The sequence below is a fragment of the Brachycentrus maculatus genome, unplaced genomic scaffold (genome assembly GCF_059751285.1).
Source record: "Brachycentrus maculatus isolate JH-2025_06_01 unplaced genomic scaffold, ASM5975128v1 h1tg000284l, whole genome shotgun sequence".
Lineage (NCBI taxonomy): Eukaryota > Metazoa > Arthropoda > Insecta > Trichoptera > Brachycentridae > Brachycentrus > Brachycentrus maculatus.
In genome coordinates, this window is record NW_028281035.1 from 5,001 (window position 1) to 31,500 (window position 26,500).

Consider the following 26,500-nt stretch of genomic DNA (forward strand, 5'->3'; position numbering starts at 1 on the left):
ACATACGTAAATTGACGTAAATGATTGATTGATTGAAAATTACTCGAAGTGACGACAGTTTTTTAACCCTCTAAATTATGATAGGTGTGTACCCAACATTTTATTTTATTTATTATTTATTTATTCAAGTACATACATGCTCACACACATAGTAAAAAAAATCTTTAAATCAAGTATTTAGGTTTTTAAATGGATTCTACAGATTAACGAACCTTTAAAAAATTTAATTAAAAATACATTTATTGACTAATTTATGTTTTTTTTTACACTTTAACATCTCAACATAGATTAAAAATATGGAGGTCTGGGTATTTACAGGGCTTATGACCTATGCTCATCTCAGCCTGGCATCTTTTCCTTATTTCACCATTTGAACATCTGTCATACATCGTTTTAAGCACTGTTCTCTAAGAGATTTCATTTCGACTGTATTGTGTCTAATTTCATCCTTATTTTACTAATTTCATCTTCATTTTTTAAATTTATGGTGAAAATTATCTATAAAATAAAGAAAGTTGCGTTGAGATGGTTTGGACACGTGTAACGAATTAGTGAGAAAATAACAGTAGAAAAAAAAGATGGATGAACATATAGGGTCCGCCATCTAAAGTTTTTTTTTTCAACTAGTGCTTATTTCGTGAATGGTAACACTTAGCTCATGTCTGATTTGACAAATAATTAGTTTTATCCTTCCGCTAAGCGAATATGGTTGTGTATACGCTTGAACAACGCTGGAAAATATTGCGACATTACTTTGAAAATCATGGTAATGTTGCAGAATGTGTGCGAAAATTGCGTACGGTTTTTGGAAGAAGAGAAGCACCGTCAGCTCCGTATGTTCGTTATCTTGTGAAAAAAGTGAAAGAAACTGGCATCCTCATCGATAAACCAAAGCGTGAAAAGCCAAAAACAGTGCGTACACCCGAGAATATCGATGTTGTGGCAGAAAGTGTGCGTGAAGCGCCATCAACATCAATTCACCGTCGTTCTCAACAATTGAACATTTCGGAGACATCATTGAGACGAATTTTGCATAAAGACCTTGGTATGACGCCATACAAAGTCCAATTGGTTCAGGAGTTGAAGCCAACTGACCATCCAATGCGTTTTCGCTTCGCTGAGTGGGCCTGCGATCGACTTACAGAAGATGCCGATTTTGCCAAAAAAATCATCTTTTCGGATGAAGCTCATTTTGATCTTGGCGGGTATGTAAACAAGCAAAATTGTCGTATTTGGGGCACAGAAAACCCGCACGCATACATTGAAAAGCCGGTACACCCAAAACGAGTCACTGTTTGGTGCGGATTTTGGTCCAGAGGCATAATTGGGCCATTTTTCTTTGAAAATGAGCAAGGAGTGGCCGTTACAGTCAATGGCGATCGTTATCGGGCCATGTTGAACGGATTTTTGTTCACAAAAATTGAAGAGGAGGATATTGGCAACATTTGGTTTCAACAGGACGGCGCTACGTGCCACACAGCCGAAGCTACACTCGATGTTTTGCGCCCTGTTTTAAAAAAAAAAAAGTTATTTGGCGGACCCTTTAGAAAAAACTAACAAAAGTAGACTGAAGAAAACTTAGCATAATTAAGTATTTCACAAACTTGATAGTGGTCCAGTCAGAAGTTGGGATAATCGCTTCCATACATAAGGGTTGGTACCTAAAATCTGTTGTGTATTGCCGGTTTAGATGTTACAGATGGACTTTTATTCGCGATAATTCATTCACAATTTATTATGAAAACGTTTTTAACGATAGAATATACATATGTAAGTGAGAGTTTTATAACATATCGTGTTATATAAGGGACAGTGTTCCATTAGGACGATTTTGTTTACGTTTATCTAGTAGTCCATCCATCAGAAACTGCACTTAAATGGCTTGACTCTGACCAATGTCTGTGCACGACGGATTCTTCAGTTCTTAGGACACGTTGCGCGTGACAATGAAGATAGCCTGGAACGATTGGTTGTGCTCGGTAGCCTGGAGGAGAAGAGAGGGAGAGGAAGGTCCCTTAGACGATGGACTGATCAAGTTAAGACAGCAGCAGGCATCTCGGTGGTTGGAGCGCTACATGGGATAGCTGGAGAAAAGTCATTGCTTCGACAAGGGAACCATCAGTAAAAAGGACTGAGACGAGGATGAAGATTTATTTTTTATAACCTTTTCCGTTCGATGTGACAAACGAATGACATAATAAAAAAGCAGCGTAAAAGAAAAACAAACAATGCACGACCATAATAAGGGAGGTAACAAAATACTTATGGGTATGTGTTAAAATCCATCATTCCAGAAGGAAGCAAGCCTGTTTCTGAATAAAGATAGGGAAAATCCCCCAAAAGAATAATCGTCAAATAAAATAAAATAAAAAAATTTTAAATTGCTTATTATGGGACATTGCTATATAAAATATGAGAAGTACAATTTTTAACGTTTATCTACTCGTAGTAAAAAAAGTTGTGTGTAGCAAATGTATTGCGCCTAGCGGAGGGTTAATGAGATTTGCAGTAGATACTTTTTTGCTAATGATTGCCATTTGAATGACCTTAACTGTGGCCTTCTGTCATAATATAATAATTATGTTTCGCCCACCTGATTTGCCCCTGGACTCAAGTGTTACAAATGAGAAAAACCAACATCGTAAATTAAATTAAATTAAATTAAATTAAATTTTATAATTGTAAATGAGTTCAGCATGACCATAAATAAACGTTTTCGGTGAGTGGATGAAAGAAATCACTAAGTCAAAAAATAGCATTTCGTATTACATCAATTTATTTTATTTCCATGTAATTCAAATACACAACAAGCATACTAGGTCAAGTGGCAGGTATTGCTGAAATATGAAATACATTTCTTGAATCATAAATATTTTATTTTCTTACATGTATTTTTGCTGATACTTTGTGGCATAAAATAATACTCACACCTTATTTTTTAGATTATTAAAGAAAACAGTTTTTTACTACTTGAGTCTAAGCTTCCATCTTCAGGTCTAAATGTAAACTAGTCGTCATAAATAAACTCAAGTGGTAAAAAGCAAGTGTTTTCTTAAATAATTTCAACACGTCTTACCACAAAGTAAATGCCGAAACAATAAATAAAATATTAAACTTTATAAAATAAAACAATTTTGTTTTAACCACTTTTTATTGGTACACTTTTTCCAACTGGTTTTGACAAGAACCTTGTCATCCTCAGGGTTTATGTACTAATTCTAAAACATTGAAATACTCACAGTTAGGTTATAGTTGATTACCCTTCTCTTACGATACCAAAAACTTCCACAACACTCAAGAAAAAACAAAATATTATTTTTGGGCGCTTTTATTTTACACACTTTTTTAAAACCGATTCGTCAAGCGCTTTGCCATTTTCAGGGATGGATATGAATACAATTTATTTAACTTAAAACAGAGAAAAACTTTTTGTTGGGTGAGTAGTTAAGTGAGAATGGAGTTTTATTACAATTATTTCTATGAAAAGTGAACATATTTAAAATATGGCAATTATTTATATTACAAAACTTGGTAATTAAAAAAAGGAACTATGGCACATAAAAAAAATTGCCGCTTCCCTGCAGGATTAGGTTGAGAGAATAGAATGCTACACCAGTCTGTTTTTTTCACCTCTTTCACAGTCATGCATTTCCTCATATATAACCACCGATTATTTCGACTCCTGACTTGACCACTTTCAAGTATTTGACATACCTTATCATACCAACTTTTTTTGATCTTCCTCTACTCCTTTCCAAATACACTCGCTTACTTCACTCATTGGTTCCACATGTCCAAACCATCTCAACACACCTTTCTTAATTTTATCGATAATGCTTATCTCATCCTTGCATTCTTACCTAATTTCACCATTCGAAGATCATACACCGTTTTGCCAAAATGAGGGATCGCATTTTGACTGCATTCAATCCCCTTTCATCCTTCTTTTGCCAACTCTACGCTGCACTTCCATACGTTAGAATAGGAAACAGGACTCCAGTAAATATTATTCATAGCTCTTTACTAAATAAGTACTCGCAAAACTAAAAATTAACCCATCATTCTATAATAAATATATAAAAACCCTTATCCGCACCAAATGGTGCATAGGGCACTGCTTCATATAAACGCAGTGTTATCTTGATCGTATACACATGAAGGAAAGGTGATCAGCCCTCCGCTTCAGGTACCAGTCCAGGGTAATATTAAATAAATATTAGAGTGAAAAAATCACTTATATTTATTTTACCCCCCCTGGGAATCGAACCCAGGACCTCCAGAACGGTAGCCGAGCGTGCTGACCATTACACTACGGAGGCGGACAAATTTTCTATCCATCATTCTAGACGCTTTTAAAGTGAATTCTTCGCTGGTTAAGATAAATAAATCACATGGAGGTCTACAAAAGTGGGAGAAATTTAAATATAATTTCATACTTCAGGTGAGTAGCTGTTTATTAAAGTTAGTTGACTCCCAAGTTGAACGTTTATGCCCCTCGGATATAGTAATGATCCGATGATTTAAGACTTTCGACCTGTTTTTGCTACAAGCATGAGGTTTGCATTTTAAAGCACCTCTAATTCTCGGCCATAACTTGATTATGCAATTAATTTAATTTGATTACCTTTTTGGCTATAAATTATTTCGTGCAAACGTTTAAATTTCAAATCAAATTATGGTAAGCTAAAGATTTACACGTAATAAATCAAAATATTGAATATTTATGGCATAATACGTTTATGTCGTCAAAAAGTTGACCAATATTGATACCTACGCGTGGATTTATAATAGTTACAGCTTTCAAAAACTTAATGACTTATTAAAACTTTTGTGAGATGAGTAGCAGAAAAACTAAATCAATCAATCTTAAATCTTCGAAAGACACAGTAAAGCTGTTTCATTCACATTTTTTTAAAATTACTTATATTTATTTCGAACTTTCAGGTGAAGCGTACAAACCTCCAAGGTTTGTAAAAATATTAATAGTTACAGCTTTCAAAAACTTAATGACTTATTAAAACTTTTGTGAGATGAGTAGCAGAAAAACTAAATCAATTAATTTTTAATCTTCAAAAGACAAAGTAAAGCTGTTTCATTCACATTTTTTAAAAATTATTTATATTTATTTCGAACTTTCAGGTGAAGCGTACAAACCTCCAAGGTTTGTAAAAAAATATTAATATCATATACTTAAAAGACGAATAAGTTATCAAGGTGGAAATATTAAATTGGTCATAGAACTTACGTTCTCTTGTCTTGTGCAAGTGATCACTTTTTGAATTGTGCTTCAATCGCTACCCATGATTGAACTACTGTCATATATTGAAGCCGGGTTATGTTTTCGTGGTTAGTGTCCGAGATTAAAGGTTCAACCTCCACTTATCCACAATTTGATTGCCTCTTGGAGATACCCAAAAATAGTAATGAATATATATGTTCGTGTACATCATAGTAATAAAAAATATTATGTATAACACATGTTAATATATTATTACAAATATGTACATAACGAATATTTTTTTTTGTACTTGACTTTTGAATTTACGGGGTTTTAATCATAAAACGAATGTCAAACAGTGCATAGTTCGTAAAGTAATCACTTAAACAGACCAATCAGACTTCATAAATCAGAAAACATCTCGGGATTCTATATTGCAATCTCATTTTCTTTGTCATCTCCTAAGATATAATTAAACGACTAAATCCTGTACTAGTATTTGAATTTCATGTCCAGTCAAAATATTGTGAAGTAGTGTGTATTTAAATAATATTTGCATATTTTGATGACTTTTTTTTAAAAATTGTTTTTATCTCGGTATGTTTTTAATCAGAATTAATAAAAATGTAATACGATCTCAATATAATAATGGCATTGATAAAATTATTATTATTTTGTGCAGGTTTCTTGGTAAAACTTGTAGTTATATTCATAAATAAATAGTTAAGAGTAGTTTCACCCACACAACAGGTAAAATTACACGATACAAGAGACAAGTTAGCAGGTTAGAGTCTCAATGTATAATTATTTCAACCAATTTTTCTTAATAAACAGGGGGATTCAAAAGAATCTACGCTAAAATAAAGAGATTATAAAACACTCTCATTATCATCCATTCTTTACTTTAATAATATTACTTTTATAAAAGAGGTATTACACAGAGTAAACAATGGATGATAATGAGAGTGTTTTATTACCATACCACAAAGTTATCAATGCTTTTAATATACAAAATATAAAGAGATTATATTATTCAAACTAATTACTTTATTCAAAACACAAAACTAATTTTTCGAGAGTGATTAGAGACTTTTCATTTAAAATTAGCAGTACTCGTCAACACATTCCTGTAGCTCAATCTGGTGGAATGGGAAAGAAAGAAAAGAGAAAGCACACCTTATTTTATGTTTAATTTCGCAATGGTTGTGTTGTTGTATACAATATTTTAGCAGCTGTCAAGAAATACTTTGTCCGATAAGAGTGTTGCCAATTATTGCGCGAGTTGTTGTTATTTTCAACAGATGGCGCTGTCATTGCTCCAAAATTTTTTTTAAAAAAAAAAACACGTTTTTACCTGTCACAAGTAAAAACACCTATCGCGGTTGTGTCGAAAGATTTAAGATTGTAAACAAAATTAAATTTAAATATACAGTGATAAGTAAAAATATTCGCGTATTTGAATGCGATGTTGTGTCAAAATGTCAAAGCAATCGGTGAATAGCTTCAGAAGATTAAAAAATTTTAAAAAATGTATAATTTCATTTTAATTTAAATATATTTCAATGCCAAAGTGTGAATAAAATGGTAGTTGTAAAGTTGGTAGATGGAAGTAATCTATTGTTTTACCCTAAGAAAAAAAATATCTTAAACATTCAACATAGTATGTCTGCAAATTCAATAGTATTCTTTTCTTGAATGTTTTTCGCAGATACTTTGTGGCACATTTTATAAGCTTTATAAAATTTAACAACTTTGTTTTAACCACTTTTTTTAATTTTATTACGAGTACACTTTAACCAACCGGTTTCGACAAGAACCTTATCTTAATTTTCAAACATTAAAATACTAAAAATCATTAAAAAATACTTTAAAAAAAACATTGAAATACTCATAGTTAATTACATTCCCTTACCGAAAACATATATTTATGTTATGACAAGGTTCTTGTCGAAACCGTTTGGTTAAAGTGTACTAATAACAAAAAAAAGTGATTAAAACAAAGTTATTTAATTTTATAAAGTCAATAGTATTCGTTAATATGGTGATAGTATTTTTTTATATAATTAAATTGATTAGGAAGCAGAAAGCGAGTGATAACTGTCGTTAATAACAGTTTTCATATCATTTAGCAGAAAGCTTCGTAAACCCCCAGTTTCATTTTACATTACTAATAAAAGGCGTATCTAGTTTGGTGCGTGATTATCTATCATCGATCAAGTATATTTTAATTTAATTGCATCTCATTGGAACTCATTCATTAACTTCTAAATACCGGTAAATACATTAAAAATATATAAAAATTAAAAGCCAACCTACTTAACATACTTAAAAAGGTTTTTCGTCCCAATTTGATATCGAAAGTGGACTGACTACATTGTGTTTATAATATAATATTAATGATAAATGAGGTTTTAATTTACTACTGTATAAAAAAATTACTTACTCTTTTTATACAACTCGCATGTGGAAGAAGGTTGAATTGAAGGATAAATACAACTTCCGAAGTTTGAGTTATATTTCGCTCACTCCTTTCAAGAACGTCATAAATCAAAAATCGTCAATTTTTAGTTGTGCATGTTTTCGGAATGCCCAAAAAATGTACTTTATCCCAGCAAAAGAGGCATATTTTTAACTTAAGTGTTGTTTATGCATTTTGAAGAAAAGGTATATTTTAATTATTTTTTTAAATATACTAAATATTTTTCAAATGGACAAAAACCTTCAGGTTTTACCTTAAAACATCTGTTGCACAGTAAAAAGTTCAGTAAGTGACATGATATTTATTTTTAATACATTGTATTATATTTTTAAACTTTAAAAACGTTCTCCTGAAAAATCATGTTTTTTGATTTATGACGTTCTTGAAAGGAGTGAGCGATTTGTCCTTCGTACAGGCTTATAACAAGTTGTTAGCCCTGTATATACCCAATAATCCATATTCTAAACTTACCATCACGCCGCTTCCCCACAGGGGTAGGTAGAGAGAATAGAACCCCACACCACTTGTCTTTGTAAACATTTTTCACCCCTTCCTCATTATTGCATTTCGTCATACATACCCGCCAATTATTTCGACTTCAGACGTATTTGATAAACCTTTTATTTGACTATCTATATTCTTCTTCATCCATGTTGAGATATCAATAAATAAAAATTGATAAAGGCTTACTTATGATTTTTATTATTACAAAAACGATAATTAATTTTGTTTTTTAATTGATTCGGTAGTTACTCTTTGGTAAAATCTATCTATTTTTATTTTATATTTTAATTTTTGAATCAAACACAGATTTTACGGGTCTACTAAGTAATATTTTATTAAAAAACACGTAAAAATGTATATTGTGACAGTTGTTTCGCCGAGTTATGGCATTTTCAAACGAATATCAAGATTAAATTGACTGACGGTCCTTATAATCTTCACATCCCATTTAATCTTCACATTCGTTTGAAAATGCCATAACTAGGCAAAACAATTATCACTACATAATTTTTTTTAATAAAATACATTTTAGTAGACTCAAAAAAATTGTCTTAGATTTAAAAATTAAAATGGAATTCTACAAATAAAACCCCAAATCGATATATGTCTAGTTTTAATTGAACATTTACTTAAGGACTTACTATCCAAAAGACAGAACTCTAAAATTTAGACTAAGCTTAACATACGGTGTTTGAAAATGATGCGAAATGCATCGAAAAGCGTGTCATATTACATTTTATTAAAAAGTGGTATTTACAACGTTAATCTTAATTCAGAAATGGACCATTAATTAACTATAGGAACCGTTGATAATTACATTATTTTCCGATTGATTTTATACATTTTTTTTCATTGCTTGAATCTGGCTTACAATATATTTCCACTTGATAGATATCCCATCAACTCTTTATCTGAAACGTAGCGTGGTAAGGAGACATATCACCCCTAGAATCATATCTTAAAGTATCGCGTGATAAGAGTGTGATAAGAGACAACAATATAAGGTCCGTGTGAGAAGTAAGTAGGCCTTTTCATCTCATTGGAGATATTAATCATCTCCCTATCTTAATGTCTATCACCAGTAGCCATCTTGAGTCGCTTCAGGAATACGTGAACATGGAAAGTGCATTCGGCTCCCAAAATAAGCACAGTTGCAGGCAGAGACCAGAAAGGAAGCTTGCTTTAATGCATTTTATTCTTGACTTAAGACGAATTATTGTAATCAAGATTAACAATTATTGATAAAATAAATAAATGAATGCGAGTAAAATTATCGATAAGAGGTTCATCAAAATCAAGCTTTTGAATATGTGTATATAAAAAATGTTTTACGTAATATTTTACTTATTTATTTTGCATTGGTTTTGTGGAAAAAACGATGATTTAAACATCAACATATAAAATACCTGTTCAAGACCACTTCTTTACTTAATTCTTTACGTTATTTCGTTTGTGTTTAAATGTATATTTTATTTATTGTTTCGGTATTAATTTTGTGGTAAGACATGTTACAATGATTAAAGAAAGCACTTCGTTTTTAACCACTTGAGTTTTATTATAGACTACATGTTTCAGAAGTTAAACTTCCATCATTCAGGTCTGTATAGTAACTAAAAAATAAAATATAAAATTGTTCTATAAATAAGGAGAGGGGAAAGTAAGGGGAAGGGGTTAGTCAAGGGACGGAGTTTGAAAATAAAGGAAAAATGGAAAGTGATTGTGAAGAATATATTGCTTCAAAATTCTTCACCATTGCTTTCCATTTTTCCTAAGAATATCTAATAACAACGAAACTAGCAGGATAGTTTAGTAATCTAGGGTTAAATAGTTTCATGCGTATGGTGGTTTGTGAAAAAAGTTTTTCTAAAGGTTTTTTTTTAAACGGAACGGTTGAATGATTCCACTAAACGCCGCACAGGAAAGAGAATGCTACCAATTAAGCAATATACATGACAAGTTTCGGATAATGGATTGGTCTCTTCAGATTACTTGTGATATCTTTTCGCCGAAATCAATTCGCGTGCGACACGTTAAGATAAAGTTGCAGATACTTCCTATATTTATTTACTCAAAGAACGAGAAAACTTGACTTATTACGATTATTTACGAAATAAATGTAAAATAATGAAAAATTTGAGAAAGTTTAACATTTCTCAAATGACTGGTCTACTCGAATTGTAAATTTGATTAATTATTAATAAAACCCTAAGGATGCTTTAAAAAAAAAATCATCATGAAGAATCGTAATCAATATTTACTTTATACAATATCAAATGAAGTTTGAATGCTGTATATATTGTAAAACTCAACTTTACCTTTTGTGCTTAAAAGATTAATCTTTAAATTTATGGGCTTCAAATAAATAAATAGAATCAAGTTAAAATGAATGATACATACATAAATCACGTATGTATGTATTTTTTTTTTTTTTTTTTTTTATTTATTTCTTAAGTTAGCTTATATTAAAACTAATATAAACTATTATATACATTTACATCATCTTTATATATTTACATTTCCTTACAGTAACTTAGACATTTATTTTTAAATTCTTTCAGACACTTTTCATTCTTCATACATTCAGGCATCTCATCATACATTTTTAAACCCTTATACATCAAGCAATTTTGCGACTCAGCTCTTTTCAATAATGGTAGTCTTATTTTATCCTTTTGTCTAGTAGCATATTCATGACAATTTTTGTTTAAGACAACTTTATCCTTAAAATATTTTGGCAACTTATCGTGAAAAAATTTATGTACAAATATCAACATATTAAATTTAAGTCTTCTTCTTACAGATAACCATTTTAGTTCATCTCTCATTCCTTTTACATTGCTATATTTATTCTTCCCAAGAACTATTCTCATCGCCCTATTTTGTGCAATTTCTAGTTTATTTAGATTTCCTTCGTTTGCTAAAAATAACACTGTTGAGCAGTAATCTATATGTGGAAGAATGATTGTTTTGTAAATTAGTTCTGCAGTATCTTTATTTAATTTATTCCTTAATCTACTAAGGAAAAATATTTTTTTTGATATTTTTTATGTATGAGGAAATGAGAAATGGAAAAGAGGTGAAGAATGTTTGCAAAGACAGAGTGGGGTGGCGTTTTATTCTCTCTGCCTACCCCTGCGGGGAAGCGGCGTGATGGTATATTTGTTAGTTACTTTTTTAAATCACAAATAACATTCATATTAAATTACACAAGTATGAAGATTTTAACGGTGGAAAAACAATTATTTATTTTTTTATACTTTTATTCTATTCTACCAATGACCAGGTTTTGTCATAACTGATATTATCAGATTAGAAAAAAATATTGATTTTTATGAAGAAAAATGATAAATAACCTTAAATTTAAAAGTTGTGTCCTTAGGACGATAATGGATGAAGAGGGGGTAGTTTTTTTTTAAATCGTAGATCAGAGGGGATTTTGAGTCCTGAAATGTTTTATGAACATGAATAATTATGAGAGAATTCTGAGTTTTGTTTTATTTTAAACGAAATTCGTTAGCGGGTGCCTAAATCAGTGAGTTTCGTTAGCTCGTTTAAGGGTTATGTGCTCCTGACATTGGTCGGATAAGTGGTTATCAGTAGCTGCTTCCACTGATAAATGGACCCGAGTCATCTGGCACGATCCTGACGGCGAGATAGCGGATACTGAACGAAAAGAAACCATCGCGGGATGATCTTTATCGTGATTTTATTATTGCGATAATTAATTGTGCGGAATTCGTTCTCGAACCCCTTGCACACAGGTGTGTAATGGAAAATTTCATGTATAAGGATACCCATATTGTGAATCATTGGCAGCGGATTTTTGGTTGTATGGTAATTTCGAGATATTCGAGGCATCTCTTATCGCGAATTCGCTAATTCACGTTTGCCTGAAATGATATTCAAATTCTGTAAAAAATCTCGCATTTTTTAAATATTTTTTATCCATCAATATATCATAAATTAACGTGCAAAAATGTTTGTGAAAAATCTTTTTTTTTTCTTTAGCGTTTTACTGATTGCTTTGATATTTTGACAAAACGTTGCGTTTAAACACGCGCGGGTTTTTGTATGAAATATGCTTTTTTTACCGAAATGACAGCGCCATCCTTTAATCGTAAATCTTCGCTTGCTCAGGTGAAAGGTGTTTAATCTGTGACAGGTAAAAATATGTGTTGTTTAAATACGGAAAGGCAGCGCCATCTGATGAACATAACAGCAACACACGCAAAACGCAACATTGCTCACGGCGTTCAGCGTGCTTCTTAACAGATGTTGGCACTGTTTTTGAGTGCATTGTTGTTTCATAGATTTTAAATACATATTTCCTTTTAAAAAGAAATAAAAAGTATTTAGAAGTGAGTGCTTTCTATTTTCTATGTTTTCCATTAAACCAAACTGAGTCACAGTAACGTATGTCCGAGTACAACAAGTTTTTATAATTTATCACGAAATTTGGTATTTGCGGAATTTTTCAACCCGAATTTCGCACTGTCCATACTTGACCATCAAAATATGTGGCACATAAATGTCTGTATCTCATGTGCTCTTACGCATTCGTTTTGCAGATATAAGAATACGGGATTTAATTTGGATAAATGTTCCTCAAGTAATCCTAATTGATAACATCCTGGGATCTTGAATACGGATTTCCAATGACAAAAATCAGCCTTTTTATTTGCCCTAAGGGAATGCCAGATTTGTACGAAGATTAAAACAGCGATGGCTGATATCCTTGACAAATTCGATACGCTGTTAGTAAAACATTACGATTGATCTATATGTATATAGGTACATATATATGTATATATATATATATACAATATATATATATATATATATATATATATATATATATATATATATATATATATATATAAATATATATATATATATATATATATATACATACATATATATATATATATATATATATATATATATATATATATATATATATATATATATATATATATATATATATATATATATATATATATATATATATATATATATATATATATATATATATATATATATATATATATATATATATATATATATATATACATACATATATATATATATATATATATATATATATATATATATATATATATATATATATATATATATATATATATATATATATATATATATATATATATATATATATATATATACATATATTTATATATATATACATATATATATATATATATATTTGTATATATATATATATATATATATATATATATATATATATATATATATATATATGTATATATATATATATATATATATACAATATATATATATATATATATATATATATATATATATATATATATATATATATATATATATATATATATATATATATATATATATATATATATATATATAAATATATATATATATATATATATATATATATATATATATTATATATATATATATATATATATATATATATATATATATATATATATATATATATATATATATATATATATATATATATATATATATATATATATATATATTTACATATATATATATACATTTATATATATATATATATATATACATATATATATATATATATATATATATATATATATATATATATATATATATATATATATATATATATATATATATATATATATATATAAATATATATATATATATACATGCATATTTATTATAAAATGGTGAAAAATACAGTAGACATTATGACCACATACAAAATTAGTAAATATAATTAATTAATGATACGGATGTGCAAATAAATTTAAGATTTTCATGAAGACATTTTATTTTATAGTTTTTAAATTGTTTCATTTGGATTTATTTATACAATATATCATTTATACAATTTGTAAAATGATATTTTTACAATATACTCATATTTCATAAAAATTTTCATTTCAATACTCATGCATTTCTTCTACTTTTTTCATATTCTTATGGAGGTAATTAAACTATTTAATACCCAAAAATAAATACTTTTTAAAATAATATTTTTTTAAATGTGCCACAAAGTATCTGCGAAAAACATTCAATTTCCTTGTTGTTGCTCTTTGGTGTTCTAAATTTATTTAGGATACTGATGCACTTGTTTTAATTTTACATTTTTGTTTTATATGTTTATATTAACCAAAATTTTATATCATTTAAATTTATGTTTGTGGGATTTGTCACCTTTACAGTAAACCAATGCATTATTTTACTGTAAAGGGTGACAAATCCTACTAAGGTGATGTAAGTTAAAATTAGATAATGATTATAACCAAAATAGTGTCAATGAAAACAAAATATGAATGAAGTAACCAAGAATCAACAACGGTGGTATGGACATTTGGAGCCAATGGATAACGAGAAAATGACTAAGAAAATAAATGTGGCGAATGTGAGAGGGAAAGCAGAACGAGGACGACCGAAAAAGACTTGGCACGATCAGATCAATCAGAACCTAAAATCTGGTGGTGTCAAAAGTCTGCATAATCGGGGGGCATGTATGACTAGATGTATGGATGTGAAGGAGGCGAGGAGTGTATTTCAGGACAGAAGAGTGTGGCGTTCCATCCTTTCTGCCCACCCCTGCGGGGAAATGGCGTGATGGTAGTAGTAGTAGTAATAGTAGTAGAATCAACATTTACTCTATCTTCTTTCACTAGTCATTGAATCATCAGTCTAATTTACGACTAGCCAGTAAAAGTACCTATCATTTTTTATCACGTTACCACAGCTAATAATGAATTACTTGTAAACAAAGTACGATGGACCCATCAATATAAAATCCTTTTGATTGTACGTTACGTCAGTCATTCGCTAATGGCATATTCTGATATGAGCACCAAAGCCTGTAATTTGACGAGTAAAGAAAGGTTTGTCCGCTATCAATCGTAAGGCGTTTTGAATAATTTTATACGGTCAACAATTAATTATACAACAATGCTACTCAGACGGGACCTCAAATAGAAAAAAACGGAATTTCATCTTGATTTTTTCATCGGTATACGTTTAGAATGAATTGTTATCAAATAAAAAAAGGACATATTAATAACGTAAAGTTTAATATACTTATGTTTTTTAAAAGATACACAGATTTAATTTTCACAACAAATATTTCTAATTAGTTTATAACATTTAAACATCATAATTATTTTTATCAAGTACTAAAATAGTATAATTTTAACAAGGCATGTAGAAGATAGAAACATAAATCAAATTAGGTGAATGTATAATATCGTAGTCGTACAGGAGAAAGTGACCAACTACCGAAACGTAAAATGTTCAGGAGGGCCATTTAAGTCACTTTTGCTTGGCAAGAAAATAAACATCAATGCAGTTAGTCATTTTTACCAAGTCAGTATATTATATTGTACTTCCAAGTTTAAAATCCTTAGGGATTTTCAGGGCAATATTAAGCTAGTAAGATATCAAATAGTCAATGATCACGTTTTTGTAAAACAATGCACTTGGTCACTTTCTCCTGTATGACTACGTGAATAGTTGGAAAATGAAGTAGAAGAGCGAGGAAAAGATTGAATGACCAAGAATTTTAAATGCTTGAACGTGGTCAGGACAAGAGTGGGAATAATAGGCGGGTATGTATAAGGGGGTGCATAAATGTGGAAGAGTCGAAGATTTTTTACAAAGATTGGTGTGGCGTTCTATTCTCTCTGGACGCCTCTGCGAAATACGGCGTGATAGTTAGCGGCGTTAGTCAATTAGTTTATATGTGTATATATATTTATATGTTTATATTGTTTATATGTGTATTTTAGTTGGTGGTGTAATAGTATATTTAGCTACCGTGCTAGAGGTCCCGGGTTTAAATCCTTTAAGGGGGTAAAAATAAATATTAGTGATTATACACTCTGATATTTATTTAATATTACCCTGGACTGGTTCCTGAAGCGCAGGAGTGATCACTTTGCTTTCATGTAAATACTAGTCAATATAACACTGCGTCAATACGATGCAGTGCCCTATGCACCAATACACACAAAATGAGCAAGTATTTGGACACACTCAAAACAATATATTAGTTTCCATCTTTTTGAGATCTTTATTACAAATCGTTATTAACAAATTTTAGAATACGAAACCGTCAAAATATTCAAACATCTTATCGGCGATACAATATCTCCGGTCGCATCTGTTGTCGAGTTCAGCTCCGTAATGTGTCCGTTGAAATAAAATAAAAGATAATGTGTGATTTACTAATATAAGGGAATTACAAGTTGAGACATCTCGGTCCATATGACCAAACAGCTAGGTGGTCCGGTTCACATCCGAGCGTCACCTCTGGGAGATTTGTTATTTTTCTCCGCGGTCCAGTCAACCTATCCTTATATTTTATTATTAACCAGCCACACTCGCCGGGCACGCACACATGCCCGCGCATGCGCGAGCACGCACACACCTGTAGACATCCAGGGGTCGATAACAATCCAACAAGTCAACAAATAAATTGTACACAAACAACAAGTCAATGAATTACAAATATATTTTGCATATTAAAGCATTGTTAACATTGTGATTTGGTAATATATTACTCCCTATCTAGAGTTCTACAAATTGAACACCAAATCTATAAATACATTTTTTTAACACTCTCCATTCATCCTTCACTTTGTGTAATACCACTATAAAAACACATTTCATGACTACCGGTTTCTCTGTTTCAAATTTTTATTTTTGTGTAAATGTCAGACCATAACAATTTCATTTTAATGACCTGATGATGGAATATTTATTTCGAAACCGGTAGTCACGAATTAATATTTCTTAAAGCGGTATTACACAAAGTGAATGATGAATGATAATAAGAGTGTTAAAAAAATATACATAGATTTGGTGTTAATTTTGTAGAACTCTTTTTTAATTTATATGTATATTAAATGTTAAAATCAAACACTGATTTTCGGATTCTCCTAAACTATATTTTATTAAAAAAAACTTATAAAAATAAATTTTGTAACAGTTGTTTCGCCTTGTTATGGTATTTTTAAAGGAATGAAATCTCGACATTCCTAATTCGTAATTCCTAATCATTTGAGAATATTAAATCATTTCCGTTATCGCATTGTTATTTCAGTGTTCATATCGTTTTTTTTCTAACTAATTGTCCTCTTAACGGTCGCTATCAGCGAGTTTCTTCTTACATTTGTCTATTATTGATACTATAATTCTGATTCACGTAGTTCGTTTATGCACTTTTCAAAGCACAATAAAATTTTAGAAAATAATTTAGCAAGATATCGAGAATCTTATTAACTAAATCCTCACATTAAATTTAACAATTTATACGTACAAGTTATTTATAATTTATTTTTATTAAATGGTTGATCATCCCTTCGTCACCGTTTTACCTGCGTTGAATAAAGATTCATAGAGTAATTTTGAAATGACCATATTGAAAGTTCACAGGAATTAACTCCTACACATGTTATCAAACTTCTAATTTTCCCGAAAACGTCAAATTTTATCAATTTTTCCTCTGTCACACGAGTCTGCAAATTTTTCAAAGTTTCCGAAAATGTCATTTTTATTTTGTAAAGTGTTATAATATGTATCGCTCTACTTTCTAAAAGTTTATTTATTAATTTATGCGTTATCTTAAAATTTTAATCGTGTGTGACCTAAACTTGTTGACTTGAAAAGTTTTAATGATGTAACATGATAAATGTAGGCGGTAAATACCATATTGGTAGAATACGAGACCCAAAAAGATATATGTATATCATCTCTACATACTAGTCTGTAAAGCTCTTGGCGTATCTCTTCTAAAGGCTCATTACATGATCTTACTGCACTTTAGTGACTGCAAAACAGTATACTTTATAACGTTTGAGAAAAATCAAAATTGCAATATTTTGAGTGTGTCCAAATCTTTGTTCACGTATCTGAGTTTGTCCATTTAATCACTTCAAAAGTACACGATACAATATCTACCATTCTACACATGATTGACAACCATGGGGAGAGTGGTAAATACTGCTGAATAATATTACGCCTGATATTGATTTGTTCCATGTGTCTGTGAGGGTATTCCGAAGCGGGATTCTTCTACATCTTTTACTGGATTGTTCTTGTTTACTTCATAATTTTGTGTTAATATATACGCTTTATATTTAGTTTGTATGTTTATGTTAATTTTTACTGTATAAATTGAAAATAATTTAATTCAAATGTTAAACAGCGTATGTAGTGATTTTTTAAACCAACCAATGATAAGACTTCCATATTCCCACTTCAAAAGATTCCTTCATATATGTTGAGATGTCGAACAAAAATTTATATAAATAATTCTAAATTGGATCACATCCAATACTTGTATGCAATTTTTTTTATATTTTACTCGAAAAACTGTCAATGTCACTTCTATAAAAATACGCATTACTTTTGAATACATTTTTTTATTATTTTAAAAACAACGTGAAATCGTTTTTTTCATTGCACTTCGAATACCTTCTCCGCTATTTCAGTTAAATAAATAGAATAAATAAGCCCACCCACAGTATGGAAAAGTAAATAATTTCAAATTGGCCTGCATTCAAGATTCATAAATAATTACGACGATTTATAACTGCATTAAAAAATATCGTGATACGAATGGTCCAAGTAAATCGTACAAGAATTTTCCAACATGCGAGATTTCAATTTTCGTAGCTTAGGGTTGCATTGCGCAGAATAAGGATATCGCGTGTATAGAGATGTTGATTGTCAACATGATTGAATACCGAATGGATGGGTGTATTATATCTGTGAGTGTCCTCGGGCAGTGCTAATAAACCAGGGAAAAGTCCTGAGTCCTGACCAACGCGTTTTATGAATGTCCTCATTACAGGGTCTATGGTGGGGCCACAATCGTATTTGTATTCGCGGTGGGATTATCTGGAAAGTGCAATGATTGAACCAACCTTGCAAATTGCCTTTTACTGCATAAGATGATTTGTGCAATCATGAACAGAAGTCCTCGATCTACCATGTACCCATTTATACAGGGTAAGATCGAATTTGTTATATTTTTTTTTTGACTTCTCATCAAAGATGAAGAAGAATATGGAAGTCTGGGCATTCACGGGGCTGACGACCGTCATAGGCTGGTTTGAGTGATCACTTTACACACGTGTAACATTCACCAATTCTACCCATTATTGACAACCACACTACTCAAATTCTTGGAAGTTCTATATATATGAACCAATTTAGAAACCTTGTTCATGAATCACTAGAACTTCACTAGAGACATCTATTGGTGAGAGTTGTCTAAATTGCTCAAATTTGTAGATGTTTCATTTGAAACTGTTTGTATATTTTAACCGCTTGATCTTTGAAACGAAACGAAAATGCTGAATTTAAGTTTATGATTTTGTTTGATATCCTAATGTAGACGAAAAAGGTATTTCGACATACATTAATTTTTATATGATTTTTGTCTCTTCTGATAAATCAATAAAAACACATTTTATTACATTAATTATCATATGCAGATTATAACTGTTGCAATTAAAACGAATTCAAACTGTAGACAAAAAAATATTACCTAACGTCCAAGTGACTCTGAAATCTAGCTACAGCTTTTCCAGCACCGCTAGTCATGGTTCTGCTTCAACTTCAACTTTATGAGTTTTATAGCCCATACCTATTTGTAAGTGGATTTACTCTTTGCGTTTAAAGATACTAAAATTTCATGTTATTCATGTATGAAAATTTTTGGCAAAAACACTCGCTAATTCTAAAAATATTTTTGAAATTAAATTATTACGTATACTTGTAGAAACATATGGTACAGTCACGTTTATGTCAGATTTTACATCACAAACACTAAAATTTGACAGAACACCTTTTTTATCAATGGGTACAAGTAAATGTCATTTTATTCAATAAAAACTTTTAAAGGGAATAATAATCAAGCTATATTTTTTATTTGATGGTACTCAATCACGGATTTTACCCCATATTATTTCACATTTTTTACATATCGCTCACTCCTTTCAAGAACGTCATAAATCAAAAATCGTCAATTTTCAGTTGGATATGTTTTCGGAATGCCCAGAAAATGTACTATATCCCAGCAAAAGAGGCATATTTTTAACATAATATTTACCCAATATAGGGCAGAAAATGTTGTTTTTGCATTTTGAAGAAAAGGCGTTGTTTAATTATTTTTTTTAATGTACTAAATATTTTTCAAATGGAGAAAAAACCTTCAGGTTTTCCTAAAAAGATCTGTTACACGGTAAAAAGTTCAATAAGTGGCTTGATAATTATTTTTAAAACATTGTGTTATATTTTTAAACTTTAAAAACGTTCTCCTGAAAAATCAAGTTTTTTGATTTATGACGTTCTTGAAAGGAGTGAGCGATATGTTGGTTCAAACTGGGATAGAAATGCATTTGTTGCAATACTGCAAATATACAACTTTCGAAAGTTAAGTTCATATACATGTTTAATAATGGACAAATGGTGAACGTTATGCGGTATAAAAAAAATCACTTCAGCTAGTCAATTGCAGGCCATGAGCACTATGAGTGCTCAGATTTCCATATTCTATGTTGAGACACAATACATCGGTATGAGAATCTTTTTATACGTGTTTTTAAATAAACTGTTTGTTTCTCATAGAAAAAAATATTATAGCTTTGGGTGAAAGCTTCTAAAAGAATATAATGAAAACTAGAAGTGTAAAACTTAATAAACTTTATTTAATACGAAATGCAGGTATCCCAATGTTATGTTTAGTAGTGGGACAATACTGTTATATTAACACTGCAATAAATACGTAAGAAAGTACTGAAAAGTCCATTATATTGTCTCCAAAATACGATTTGAAAAGCTTGGATCTAACTTTGCATCCACCATTTAAAATAAATAATGACGTTGATTGTTTATATTATATTTTTTTTAATGTTTTAATAAAAATTATAGTAATAGTAACATTACTAACATTTGTAAAAAAATATAAAAAAGGGAAAAATTACTAACCACAAAGCATATGCTTTCGATTTAAAAAATATTAATAATATTATATTTATAATTTTAAAAAGTATATATATTAATTCTCAGAATGTTATTTATTAAAGATAAGTATTTTTAGTAGCGTTATTTAGATTTTATTGCTTTTAAAATGAGATCATTTGCAAGGAAACTTGCGCGGCTATAAAACATTTTATCTTTTTCAAAAATGTCAAACAAAACACCTACTCAATTTGTGTCTCATGAAAATACCTGGTGTAAAGTGTTACTTTCGTGTAAGTCATTAATTCACGTACCTAAATAATAATAATAAAAAAATAAAAACTAACAAGGCGAGCGAATATAAATTTCTGTATTACAGCTTTTACTCTTCGCGGCCGTGTGAAGACTGAAGATTATATGTTGATATCTTATTGAGACGTTCAAACCGCTTTTGAAATAAGTCATTACGCCCTTCATTACGCTCTGGCCACTGCAGCGGGTCCTTTGACATCGGCGAATAATATGGAACTCGGATGCCTCCTGGCTTTAGCCAACCGGAGCTCATTTGTTGCTAAGACAGTGGATAAATGGTCCTCGGATAATACAGATTGCGTTTTTATCATTCCATTCCCCTTCTCTCGGAATGGCGGGTGTTATGGCTACCAAATGAGGATTAATACGCAGCCCGTAATGATTGCGTTTACCCCCAACTCGCAGTTGAATAATGTGAATTTATGGCCGCTTTGTGGTGAGGTTTATTGCTCGATTCGTATCTCTAGTGGGCATTGTTTATCCAGAAAGCTGCGACCGACAATTTGTACGCGTACCCCGTAATCAGCACGTTTTGCGGAATTTAGACGTAATTACAAATTCCGATGCTGTCAAATTGGAGACAGTTAATTCATGTCAGATTCGGTTGCTACAACATGCTGCAGTTAATAGATTTAAGTTGCATTCCAGAAGTATCTATGTAACTGAATACTGGTCACCCAATTCAACAATTGGGAATAGGCTACGAAACAATTAAATCGATAAAATGGAATAGATTTTCTTGAATGTTTTACGCTGATATTTTGTGGCACATTTTATAAACTTTATAAAATAAAACAACTTTGTTTTTAACACTTTTTATTTGACAAATTTTTCTTTTAAGGTTCTTGTCGAAACCGGTTGGATAAAGTGTACCAATGAAAAGTGGTCAAAACAAAGTTGTTTTATTTTATAAAGTTTGAAATACATTTAATTAAACGTTATATCATTATTAAATTGTAAATGAAAGTAATGGTTTTTTTAACTCAAATGGTAAAAAACAAGTGTTTTCATGTACAATTTCATCACTTCTTATTACAAAGTGAATGCCGAAACCATAAATATTGTATCATTATCATGCTTTCATTTTATATCACACCAATTATAACGACACTTTTGATCTTGAAAATATCCCAGGGGTAAGATAACATTTTTCAAAATGAATAACCTGCAAAGCCTTTGCATTTAGAGATTGTCTGCAGGTGGGATAATAAGGACAGGGAAGGTTAATGTGAAACATATGTACATCACAAACCAATTGAAAATAAATATTTCATAAATTTATTTTGCACTTGGGCGAGAATCAAACCCGCGACGCCAGATTCGCAGTCGAGCGTCTATCCAACTACGTCATGGCGCCTGTCAAATAATACTTCAAGTACGTAGTGTAGGTAACATTTGTTTTTCAATTTAAGTTTTATTTAGTAAATACCAGTACTTCTTCAAATCCGTTATGACATGTCGGCTGTCCAAACTCAAAACGCAGTAAGGGATATTTTTTTAGTACGTTTTTTTTTGCAATTTTGGACTAAGAAGATTCTATTTAGTCCAAAAATGCAAAAAAAACGTTCCACAAAAAAAATCCCTCTCTGTGTTTTAAGTTTGGATAGCCAACATGTCATTACCGATTTGAAGAAGTACTGGTATTTACTAAATAAAACTTAAATTGAAAAACAAATGTAATCTACAGTCGATGTGTTACAATGCATTCCGATTCATTATAAAACACCGTATTGATGAATATGTAGATACTATCGCAAAGTGACAATCCGAATCAATTGATGAAACTCAATCTTTACTTCTTGACTTTTATTTTTAACGACTTTATTATTTAGAAACCAATTTTTGATCATTTTTGTCAGGGAACTTATGTTACTAAAATATATTCATGATTTTTAACAAACTAACAACTACGCCGATTCATAACAGGGGTAAGCGGATAGAATAAAAATGACATTCTACTCATTCTTTGCAAACATCCTTCTCCTCTTCTGCATACATGCATCTCCTCATACATATCTGCCAATTATTCTGACTTCTGACCTGACCACTTTCAAGTACTGTAAATACTTGTTCATGTCAAGTTTTCTTCGGCCTACTTCTACTCCTATTTCTAGTAACATTACCCTCATCAATTTATTCTACTATTTTTTCCACACTCATTCCAAACCATCTCAAAACACCCTTCTCAATTTTATCGATAATGCGCATCTAAGTCTTCCGTTCTTTAAAATATTTTTTTTTAAGGTAAATGTGGTTGGTTATAGAACTAGAGGAAGACCAAAGAACACTTGGCATTGTCAAATATTTTAAATACTGATTGATAAGAGGCGATGATTGTTTTCAAATACAGATTGGTGTGGCGTTCTGCTCTCTCTGCCAACCCCTGCGGGAAAGCGGCGTAAGTTGGTAAGTTAGCTAGTTATAAACAATTTTGAAATAAGCACCATAAAAAAACGAATGTTTTTGCCTAGAATTTTCACTCATGAGTTACATGAAATTAAAGTTCCTTTAAATATATAGAGTAAATCCACTCACAATAAGGCATAGGATATGAAACTTAAAAAATTGAAGCCTGAGTAGGGCCATAATAAGCGGTTTTGCATAAGCCATAGCTAGATTTCAGAGTCACATGGACGTTAGGTAGTTAAAAAAAAAGCACCAGAAAAATCATGCCTTAAGTTGTTATTTCTAGATATTAGCATTGCGTATTAATAAATAAAGTGAAAATTGCCTTCTTTAAATCGCTGAGAAATTCCCAAACGTTGAAAGTTATCAATATTGACAGCAGCATTACCACTTTCGCATTATTCGATACTCTGCCAACGTTTTTCATGTATTTACGTATTTAGCTGGAAGTGTTCAGCGGAGAGAGCCCGCAGGCAGCGCCCCCCACTCCGCCCCGCGCGTGCGCAGTTCACATGACTTACGACTAGCGCAGCACGCTCCGCGCGCAAGTACTTCGGTCCATAAATACATAAGTCTGTTCATAAATTACAATCCGGGATGCGCTGTCCAGACGCCGAAATGGCCAAGGGCGAGGAAGGTACTCACTCACATGCACCATTTGACTATCTCGGGTAAACCTGTATCTAGTATTTTTAACGGAGATTTTATCGCTAATTATTAGTGAATTACGGCAACCGTTTTTGTAAACGACTCGCCACAGGTTTTCTCTGAAGCTTGTCTAGTGAAGGCTAAAAGAACAATTATCAAAATATATCGATAAATAATGTACTTAAATCGTATCATTTTTGGATATGTCCAAATCATTTGATAACAAATTTGGGTTCCATCAGTATTTTAACCCTTAATTCTGGTTTTAACAGGGCTTTTGACTTATCTGAAATAAAAATATGTTATTTATTCGTATTAAAGTTGTCAAACGATGAAATAATAAAAATTTTAAAAAGTTTTAGAACCAATGGATTGGAGTCTCCTAAAGAAAAAAAATTATTATTATATTTTGACATCTCAACATAAATGAAGATGAATGTGGAAGAGATATAGGTCATAGTCCCAAGTGGAGAAACCCCCATTTGTGAAGAAGGATTTGAACACACCATGTTGTGAATAGAATAACTGGTCAAATTTTAAGCTGCATAATACAATAGTTGAAAATCATGTTTTCAGGCGTCCCCAATATGTATAATAAATAATAATAAAACCTTATCCGCACCCCATTGGTGCATAGGGCACTGCTTCATATAAACGCAGTGTCATCTTGATAGTTTACACATGAAGGAAAGGTGATCAGCCCTCCGCTTCAGGTACCAGTCCAGGGTAATATTGAATAAATGTTTCAGTGAAAAATTCACTAATATTTATTTGATTATTTATTTGATCCCCCCCCTGAGAATCGAATCTGGGACCTCCAGAACTACAGCCGATTGTGCTGACCATTACACTACGGAGGCGGACATATGTGTATACGTAGAATAATTCTATGAGGCTCTTACACACATTGAAAAATATAAGGGTCTTTGCCAAATGAAAGTTTAGATAGATACTGTAGATACTGTAAATAGATACTGTCACGAATTCACACATGAAGCGTCGTGAGAATTTTATGATACTTGTATAAGTTCCAATGAATTGAGTTGTGTGGTTGTCAATCATGGGTAGAATGGTAAAATGAATGGTGAATAGGAGAAACAGTATATGACAGGTTGTAAGCCCTGTAAATACCCTAATTTCCACATTCAGAATGTTAAATTGTAAATATACAAAAGATTTACTGATTGGGTCATAAATTACGATTTCATTTGAATACATGTACTCGCATTCTACATACTTTTAAGGTAATAAAACATAGCTAATTTCCTACATGACTAATTCAATTAAATATTTAACGTATCCGATGTGTTAGAAATAATTTATATCCATGCCAAAGGTGTCGGAGCTAAAACAATTATTATTACACTTTAATAAAATTTATAATTGACAGCGTATCCCGCTTCAAAAATCGTTAAAAATATATTAACACGTATATTTATTTTGTTAGTCAAATGTTACAGGTATTTTACAGTTTTGGGCACAGATTTACAGGCCCCCGGTTACTTTATCGCTTTAGTAAACCTTTCCTCGGAATTTTAGACACGTTGAGGTACATTTTCAATTACTTCTTCGTCTTCCAGGCAGCATATTTCAGTGGTTTAAACGAATGGATTTGACAGACCTTATAAATATTGGTTTCATTGTCGATGTTTACCAAAATGGAATTGAAAGATTAACAGCTTTCATAAATTGAATATACAACAATGTAGCTGCTATGCCCAACATTTGGGAAGATATTATCTTGGTTGATTTAAATTTTGTCTTTGATATGACATCATAATACGTTGTATTTGAAAATATTTTTAACTAAAATCTTACTTGGTAAATACCACTATTTCGTAAAATCTATTGTGACACGTGTTTCTATGCATTCCGCATCATTTTCGAAAAACGTATGTGAAGATTATAAACATTTTACATTTGTATCCTTAGGATGTTAATGTTTGTAGTTGGGG